This window comes from Notothenia coriiceps, unplaced genomic scaffold (genome assembly GCF_000735185.1).
Source record: "Notothenia coriiceps isolate Sejong01 unplaced genomic scaffold, NC01 NC01_scaffold00000339, whole genome shotgun sequence".
NCBI classification, from domain to species: Eukaryota; Metazoa; Chordata; class Actinopteri; order Perciformes; family Nototheniidae; genus Notothenia; species Notothenia coriiceps.
Genome location: NW_011333040.1, coordinates 22,734,955 through 22,745,738, shown reverse-complemented (window position 1 = coordinate 22,745,738; position 10,784 = coordinate 22,734,955).

The window sequence follows — 10,784 nt, the reverse complement described above, 5'->3', positions numbered from 1 at the left end:
GGGGGGTGTGTGTGTGTGTGTGTGAGATTAAAATAGCCCAATTGCTTTTACAATAAATAAACATTGAATGTGTTTAATTGAATAGTAAAGGGGTTTAACGTTAGTGGCAGGTTGTGTGTGAGAGAGAATAAATAAGACAGCCCAATATTTTAAAAAAATCGATAATTTTTTCACGCATATTTAGCATATTTCGCAACTTTCCGCATATTTCGCAACTTCCCGCAGTTTCACCGCATAAAATCACATAAAAATCCTGCATGTTTAATCGCATAATCAAGGATTTTAGCCTGCATAATCAAGGAATTTAGCCCGCATAATCAAGGATTTTTGCCCGTGTTTTTCTGGAGGGTCTATATAATAGTCAGATTGCTCTGAAGATGGTAGGGGATATTCTATTTATTTTCACGTTCACACAGTCGGTGATTTGAACTGCAACGGCAGTTTGAACTGTATTTCCTTTATCCTGTAAAATGACTTGATCACTTTAAACTCTGCACACTGTTGTTATCAGCTGTTCCAACATGGTTTCTACCTCAACCTGTAATAGATTTATCCTTATTGAAACGGTTACGTTCAATGAAAAATAAAATCAATGTGCAGGCTTACGTGAACACTGTTCTACATGAACAATATGGGCAGTTTATACATTAAATAAATCAACAATATAGTGGCGATATGCTCCAAGTGGAAGCGATTCGCCATTAAAGCAAAGAAGAAGAAGAACTCCGCACAGTTGATCTCTTATCCTGGAACATATCCTGCTTCGGAGCACAGACTAGGTTCCAGGATTAGTCACCATGGAGATCTAGCCCGCAAAAAAGTGAACCAGCTTAGTACCGGAAATCCCAGAAGCCTAAATCTAAACGAAATCTAAATCTAAAATCTAAATCTAAATCTAAATCTAAACGAAAATCCTGCTTCGGAGTATACCAACCCAGTCTCACAAAAAAACGTGTAATAACTACGTTGGTCCACAACTTGGGACGTAGTATTTCTACAAAAAAAAGCCTCTGAAATTGTAAGATCTCTACGTTGTTTTTCACCATTCATTTCCAATGGCTGGCATCTATGTCACGTGATCTTCAAATTTCTCCCTGCAGAAAAAAAAAACATGGCCGACGTTTGTTTTATTCTCGGTGGAAAATGCCTATTTTAAGGTTAGTTTGGCCATTAAAATGCGTTTTGATGTCATTTGATGCGAGAAATATGAGTTGTTATTTCAGATTATGTCTGCAGTGGATGTACATGATCTTTATTTTGCTAGTTATTATGAAGATTACTTCAGGAAATTGTGTCCATTCAACGTTTTCATTGTTACCAAGGTGGTTGCTAGGGACGCTGCTAGATGCGTTATTTTCCCCTGTGCAATTCTCCATTTACTCAACAATAACACATAATTATCGTTGTGTTTATTTAGTTGCTTGATTAATAAACACAAGTTGGAGTCCGTCAGGACCGAGGGTCGGAGCAGCTCATTTGCTTTTAGAGAATATAACACCCGGAAGTGAGCATTCTCTCCGCTTTGCTTGACAAACCCTGTGATAGTCCTCAAGCTCTGTGATTTGGATGTTTGAGTGTGCTCCGAGGGTTACGCCGAGCGTCGAACAACACTTGAAATGGGATGGAACCACGGCAGACTGTCCAAAACTGGATTTGAACGGGTCCACACCGTCCCCCCCTCCCCCACTCCGTCCCCAGAACTACACATGCTGGCTATTGTGTTTCGCAACATGTTCTCTATGGCACGTCTCTACTGGGAATTGTAGTTTTAAAAGACGTTTTCGTTTTTCCCATAATAAGAAGTTTCAAACTGTGTACATTCCTGGAAGTTTAGGGGATAGGAACACTCAAATGTAAAACATATAATTAATAAATGGGTGACAATTGCTTGTGCCCATAATGGGCAGCATTAATACCCACATGCCAGCTAAGGTCAGAAGAGTTTTATTTAACAGCTGGTCTTATGTATGTGACCCCTCCTGTTGTACATTGATTAGCCTGAAACATGCACTTGACAAGGTTCAGAGGCAAATTTTGCAAATATGGCAGTAGCCATCGATCATCTTAAGATAAGATAAGATAAAATATACTTTATTGATCCCAAGTTGGGAAATGTTTTTGTTACAGCAGCATACTACTTTGTTCTACTCCACTACAATTCAGAGGTTAACCTGGTATTTTTACTCCACTACATTTATTTTAGTTACTTTTAAGATTCTGATTAATGAAGTGAAATATAAACAACCCTTAAATCAGACTTTAGTTACACCTGAGTCAAATTCAGGGAAGGTGATTGTACTTTTTCAGACTTAATATTTATCTGTGGATACCCCCAACGTTTTTTTCTTATTCAAAAGAAGACCTTAACTTAAAGTAATCTTTAATGTTTGAATAAAGCCTGATTAGTTTGTCTGTTTTGCACATCCTCCTGTTAATATCTTTGGACGTCCTGCACTAAACTGTTTTATTGTAGAGATCACTACAGTATCTTCTTGATATTATCTATTCTATATTTCTATCATTGACCTTCTACTTTCCCCCTATGAAACTATGTACAATTTTTTCCATCAAATATAACATAATTTCATACAAATGTAACATAATTTCAACAAAAAAATGCAATAACGTGTTTTAACCACTTTTCTATCAGCTGTGCACCGTTATGGTGTAAATATAACCTATCTACCAATTGGATCAAATATAAAAGTCAGCCGAATTAATGTTGATACTGTACTGCAAGGAGACGTATTTTGTGAAAATAAATGTAAGATGTTGTGTAATTGCTGATATATTTAAGATTCACGTCATTTATTCAGTTTCGGCGGCACTTCTTCCTGTTTGTCTAAAGGTCTTCTGATCAGGGCTCTAGAGAGAACGAATAGAGAACTACGGCAGATGTGTAATATTTAATGCAGCCGAACCGTGTATTACAAGGCCGTTTTGTGATGACATCCAAAGAGAAAAGCAAGAACACTCGGAATAAAGTATTATTATTTCTTTTTTAAAATGTTTTCCGATTTCATATAGCATAAACACCATATGTCCGACGTGCATTGCGGCGTGATTTTATCAAAACCTCTGAAAAAAGAAAGGTGTCTCTCAGAATCGAAAGAGAAAAACATATGGGAAAAACACAAAAGCAAGAATAAACTGATGTTTTTTAGTGGATGAGTACTGCAGGTATCACTGTTAAATCATTTGATCATTGGTTTTATTAGGAAAACGTTGAGACCGGAAATACTGTTTTCAACCCGTAACTTTACATGGAAGCTACCGCATATATATGTTCTCCTGGCGAGAACTCAAATCATCTTCGTAATATCTATCACACTATAGATCCTACACATCCACTGGACGTAGATTGAAAAAGTACAATATACACTTCTCGCTAGAAATCTAATCAAAAAGCGTTTTAATGGCCAAACTATCCTACAATTTAGGATTTTCCAGAGAGGGTTATTGTATTGTTATAGCGTTTGCAATCAACGGGAGCATGTTGTTTCTTACACGACCACTAGAGGTGCTACACTTTAAAACGTGACTCTGGGTCGTAATAAGCTGCTGAACAATCAACCTATATGGTCGTTTTTTGTAGGAGGCAGGCTGGGCTTAACAGGTTGTCCTGCAAAAATATATTGGTCCTAAAAGAGGACTGAATTTGTTTCAAACATATTGAGTCCAGTTTCAATCCAAATGTTGTACAAATTGTACCTAAAGACCCGACGGATGAACATTTTTATAAAAGTGTCGGAGCTAATCATTGATTTATATTATTTCATATTTAAACATTTATTTTCCTTGCATTAAATGTATAATAAATAGTGCAATTATTTTAGTTAATACATTGCATTCTTTATGCTTGCATTTAAGGTGGTTTTGGCCATCGGGTGATTATGTATTTATTGGAGGCAGGTGGTGGTTGGAAAATCAAATGCGAAAAAGGATGTTCTTGCCTGGAAATTGAATATTTCACTGCTTAAGATTTGCGATCTGGTGCCCCCAGCGGCAGTTACATTTTTGAGTGAGATTTAATTTTGTTTTTTTAAAATAATTATGCAGCTACACAAAGCTTTCCATTACATTGAACCCCGATGCATTATGGCCATCTTGAGATACTCTGCACGATACAATAACTTCTTTTATATTGAGAGTACATCCTCCAAGGTGCTTTAAAATATCAACATTGAGTCACAGTCATCTACTGGCAACAGGAAGTCAGCCTTATGTTACAAACACCAACAGATGTGCTGTGCATGCAATATTACATTGTGTGGTCCACAATGAATAAAATGCAATAAAATGTTTGGTAAGCGTGTGTTCTATCATGCCACATAGTGGACAGGGGAAGTTGTGCAAGATTTGTTAAATGTATTTTCCAGTGCATCACACATGCTAACGTGTATGACCAGTCTGCACCAGTCATGGCAATGCACCACAGTGTCAAACAGCATCCAACCAGTTCCCAAAATGCACATGGTCGTTTGAAGACCCATTTATCTCTGCTTGCAGCTTCAAATATATCTACAATTTATTGGCCAGAGCTTGTTAGAGTAAATGTTTGCCAAAGAAATAAGTGTGGAAAAAGTGAACATGAAGCTTTGTGAGAGACTCAGACTGTATTTGGACAGAGCATTAGAAAATCGGCTGATACTTTCACTAAATATTTGGCAATCTCTGTTTGACAATCTTGACAGAACTGATTTATTGTGGCATTATGTAGTATGTTTTCACATGGATTCTGACCTCTGAGTAAACTCTTCTCCCTTTGTCTCTCTGTGTACTGAGAAACGTCATGTTTCTGTATAGTCTGTCTGGCTTAAGATCTGCTTCTCTCAGTCTCTAGTGTCTTTAAAGTGTATTTCTTCATCCTCAATGTATCTCTTTACCTAGCATAGAACGTCCAAATGGTATATTAAAAGATCATTTTAACCATCAAGATGAACACAGTATTATTAATGTAAAAAGTAAACGAGATGCCTACCTATTTTTTGTGATAAGAATAGCGATCTTTTAACAAATGACAAGGAATTGGCTAAAAGATAATGATTTAATAAACTCACAATGGAATAACCTAGTAAAAGAAATCTATGGAATGGAGAAAACAACTACGAGAATTAGAAACCAAATGCATATCTTTTGAGGAAAAGATGGGAGAAATGGGTAAAGTATAGAACACTATAATGATTTATAAGGAACATGAGGTAAGAATTGACAATTAATGTAGACCTGAGTATTCATAATGTGTCCATTCGTTTATTTGTATTATAATTATTACTATTATTATTATTATTATTTCATTTCGGATTTGTCAACTGTTATGTAGTCAATGTCTTATGTAGTCAACCTAGATTTTTTTATTTTGTTATGTATGCTTTGTGAATAATTTCTTAAAATACAAACATTTTTAAATAAAAAGATCATTTTTCATCCTTATTTATGTTTGTTATTTGTTATCACACTGAATTTTCCATGCGGATTATAAACTGAACAACAAAAAACTAAAAAAGTGACATTTTGGTGATTCTTAAACATACACATTTTCTTTGTATTGAGTATTTATATTAGGTATTCACACAGGTTATCACTTGCTGTAGTGCGCACCATTCATGTCGATGTGTAAGAAGATGATGTATGTTTTGTCAACCTTGACAACCCTGTTTTGGGGCTTAACCCATTACGGAGGTAACGACAGACATGTTTTTGACACGGCGCTGCCTTCAGATACATCTTTTCACTCCCTACTCAGCACTCACTTTACGAGAACAATGCGTGAGTTAAGTATTTAGTTGTTGAATCCATGCCTGTGGTATTTCACCTGGCTCTGCCGACGTGAAGCCCATTGACATTTGAGGCAGCCGCCCTTGAGTTGCAATTAATGTGTGATTCCTCCGCTCACAAAGAGCCTGTCAAAGGGCCCCGCCTCGCTCTTCTCAGGCCTTTCACAATACAAATCCCCCCGCCATTCTGCAGGCTGAAACTTTAAGGCCTTCCCCGCTCAGTCAGAAGGCTCCTCTCTCTCTCTCAGTCAGAACAGATGTGTGTGTAACTCTTTCACCCTGGAAAGGAATCTTGTGATGACTTGTTGTCGCTCGCAAACAGATTGACCTGTCATATTTGTCAGGCTGGGGTTTTGTTAAGGCATTAGGCAGGGAGGAACATTCACAGGTTTCAGATATTCTTCTTCTCTGTAACCTGTCCAAGTGTGAGCTGATACATTTAGCTTTGATTTCCATAAGAGGCTTCCTCTATCTGTGTTACAGTCAATTCTTTATCTTCGCATTTGAGGCTGTTTGTCAAGAGACAGTGGTGGAAACTATCCAAGTACATTCATTCAAGTATTAACTTGAGTATTTCCATTGTATGCCACTTCTTCTCCACTTCATTTCAGAGGAAGATCTACACTCCGCTACTGCTCCACCACATTTATTCAAAAGGAATATTAACTAGATACTTTGATCTTGTGCATTCCTCAACTTGAGTATTTGTTTACGTTGTGCCACTTTATAATTCTACTCCACTTTATACAAAATATACTTAGGTACAAAATGATAAAGTATGTTATTGTATTACATTCTAATTGTTACTCAAATGCTGCACTTGTCAAAGATAGGAGAACATTTGTATTACTGTGTATGCAGTTAGGATGTTAAATCTTCAGAATCACAATTAGAAATACTCTAATAATCCCAGGGGGAAATTGGTTTTTCGTGACATTTGTTCCATTTTGGAATGAATAAAGTAAAATATGTTATATAAACAAGTGAAAGTGTTTTTTAATTAAAGTATGAATGTGCAATTAAAGATAAAATAACATATGTAAACATTTAATATTAAAGTTATATGTGCAACAAAGATTAAATGAAATACAAATAATTAAATATTATACAAACATAGGAAGTCATGGGCCAGCATATCGACTGGGCCTGACACTCAGAGGGAGGAGTTAAAGAGTCTGATGGTCACCGGCAGGAAGGACTTCCCGTGCTCTGTGGTGCATCTCAGTGGACCGGGTCTCCAACTGAAGCTACTCTTTTGCCTGACAAGTGTTTCATGGAGTGGGTTGAGAATTGTCTTAGGGGATCCTTACGTTGGACAGCATCAAATCCTCTCTTACGCTTTTATAATAGCTAATCATTTAGTTGTTTTATATCAAACAACTGTGGTGTGAAAAAGTACAACATTTGCGCTTAAAATTCAGTTGGGGAGAAAGAAGCATGAAAGATACTGTACATTTCAAGTTAAGTACAATTACAGCACCTCAAAATTGTACTGCAATGCAGTACTTGAGTAAATGTGCTAAATGACACTCCACTACTGGTTGCTAAAAGCCTGCTTTATGTTTCCTCACTCTATATTAGCAATGTAAACATGTGCATCACAAGGGCTCCCTCCACAAAAAGCAGTTGGACTGCCCCATCATGGATTTCGATAAAGAGCAGAAAATAAGCTTTGTTGCCAACACACGTTTATGATACTTACACGTGTCGTTCAGCAGGATAATCTCCACATTTTAACACCACGTTGAGGATTTTGAAGCGTATGCAATAGGCAGAAATAAAAAACGAACGTACTGCTATAAACAAATTAAATCACGGTTGCATGGCAGCGCGTCACCACCGCTAAGCAGATGTCGGTTTCTTGTTGGGGTGATGACTTTAAGCAGTGTTTTTATGACACACAGAAGCATCCCACATTCACGCTAGGAGTGGTGTCTTTTATTTATACGTGCAAATCTCTTCAGTTTGGGCTAATCACAGATCTCATTTTAGGCTTCTGTCCAAAAACACCATTGACTTTGAGATGAGGGAACCTGAAGTAGTAAAATGCCAAGTCTTTTCCAGGTTTTAAGACTCATTGCTGCACCACTCTATAGAAGTGTAAAGTAGGTTAAAATTGAAAAAACTAACCGAATTAGTTGAGTAAATGTTATTAGTAACATACCACTTGGCAAAAAAGTTAACAATATCAGACTCCAGCAGGTCATAAAATACATAGCTAATTACCATAACTGCTTCATAACTATATATCCAGAGAGCCACAATGTCAAACTCTCAGAAAAACCTTCAAAATCTAAACCGTGTGTTCCGTCGAATGGAAAAATTATTTACGATGGCGTCGTACATTCAGAAGCCTTTATATGCCTGCTATGCATTCCTTGACAGGTTTCCGCTGAGTGTTACTAAAAAAGGAAAAAACTCACACATAAGCCGAATCTCTGAGGTGTGCTGACATAAGTCATTTTGCTTTTGTTTTCATTCTTACTCAAATAACGCAAGTTACAGGAAGGAACATCTCTGAAAACCAAACATGCCTGTAATTGTCCTAGTGATGCGTTTTCCAGAGGTTTGGCCGTACAGCTGGGATAAGTTTGTTCAGGCAAATTGCTGTGCTAGTCCATCAGTGAAATGTAGACAGGGCTGGCTCAGAGCCAGGAGAGAGCAGGCCCACTGCAGTCATCAGGAGAAATCTACTTCTACAGTCAGAGCAGTGCACGCTTTGACCTATAGACACCAAGACAGCAATGTCAAAACATTTTTGTCAACTTAACAGTTTTTTCTATGATCTTTTTTATCCCTAGGATGCTGGGGCAGATATCTTTAGAAATGCTTCAGAAAATGCTTTTAATGCTTGATTTAAAGATGTTTTATAGAAAAAATGTTTAAATAATACTATGCAGGATACTGAAAAGTGTCCATTAGCACTCTTAACAAAAAGAAAGATAGGACGCGAGATGACAATTCGCACACATCCTTTATATTATTAATTTCACCTCTGACCAAACACTGTTTTATTCCTTTGGACAACAAAGTTACATTTGATTTGTAGTAAATATTAGGTTGCCTAATATATGTAGCTCCTAGCCTAAATCTAGCATCGGCACATTCATGTTCCAGAGCTGGCCTGAGTTTCCTATACTAAAGCTGAATTTTAACTAACAGTATTTAAAGTCTTATCCCCAAAGCTCTGACGAAAACTGGCAAAAAAATATAACCAGGACTGCGTTAACATTCATTTGTTTGGTTGATATCAGCCACAGGAGGTAGACAACATGTTGCAAAACCTTTTTGAGTGGTCAAGTTTAAATACAAAATATTTGGTTCAACTTAATATCATCGCTTTCATAATCTAATACAGTTATGTGAAATGTGTTGACATATTACAATTAATTAAAGTCAACGTTTCAGCTTTTTGGGCCCGAATTAGGCTGAACTATTCCATGTATTGGATAATCATATTCTTTTGAGGTAGTATAATTTCAAACCATTTCCCTTTTACATTTAAATTTTTTATTGACTGTTAACTGAACAGGGGTCTAAAGCAGTGGTTCTCAACTGGTCAGGCCTCGGGACCCACTTTTTACTTGGTCAATACATCGCGACCCAACATTTTGAAGCACTCAAATCTATTCAACAAAAAAACGTGCTGTAATATATACGCTTTTCAGCATACAATATTAATACAAGTGAAGTACAGTGCATATATCCCTTAATCCCTTCACAATACTAAGGGTAGCTTTTAAAAAAGGTTTAATGAGATGATGGAATCATAGGCTGAACTATGTATAACAATGCACACACGCTGAAAACCACCCCATCAGAGGGGTCTGGGGATCTCCCCCAGGATATTTTAGAAATAACATAAACTTGCATTCTGGTACACTCTGAGAAAAAATAATAATCATTACCACCCTCCTCGACATATTATAAATTTTATGCATTGTTTTTTTTTCACTTGTTCGACATCTTCTTGCGAGAAGGTAAGAAGATATCCGGTTGTGACTTTATTATTGTGGGTAAGGGTAGATAGCTCCCATTGTTCTGCTGACCTCAATCATCAAAACCGGGTCATATTTCATATGGTTCATTTTTATCTGAAGTCCCGTGGACCTCCGTCAACCAACCTGATCTGATTGCCAGAAGGCTCGAAAAAACATCAGCAAAGATATTATTTGAAATATGATTCCACAGAAGTTTCAAACGTTTATGCTCCAGCCGGTACTTCCAGTCAACGGCGAAGCATGCACAGCGTTAGAAAATCGGCCTTCAAAATAAAAGTTTTGACTTCCCCCCCCCCCCCCCCCCCCCCTCCCCCCCCCCCGAAAAAAAATAATTTCCAATTTTTTTTTTTTTCTCACTCACACACTCGACCCACTCGACAAACGGGTCCGCGACCCACTTTTGGGCTGCGCACCACCATTTTTAAACCACTGGTCTAAAGATACATGTTATTTAGTTAAATGTTATAATAGAACATAATTTGAGAATTCCTGACTTATGGGTAATGCTCCTACCTCCATCAAAAATAGTTTTTGAAAGTGAATTCGATTTCAATGTTAATACAGGTTTCAAAAACAGTACTAACGGAGCTCCAACAGGCAATGTTTCAACCTCTAGGTGCTTGTTTTTAAAAAACTGCTAAAATATATAATGTCCCTGAGACACTACCCAAATTGCTCCTGAGGGATTGCCCACAGTATTGAGCTATGTAAGTCTAACAAAGTACAGTAATTTAATGCCCCCGAAAATCTCCTCTAATGACTAATCTAATCTGTTTGAATTGATTTTGACGCTTCTACGCAAAACTAATGTGACTCACATTTAGAGCGAAGCATTAAGTAGTTTACATTGAAACTCATAAAAAGTTTATTCTTTTTGTTATAGTTTTTTTTTTTTTTTTAGATGGATAGTGGTTGTGTTGAGCCCCTGGGGACGTTGATTAGGGAGCTACGGAGTGGTGTGGAGTAGACAGGTGGTGACGGGTGGGCGGTATGCTGATCAAGGGGG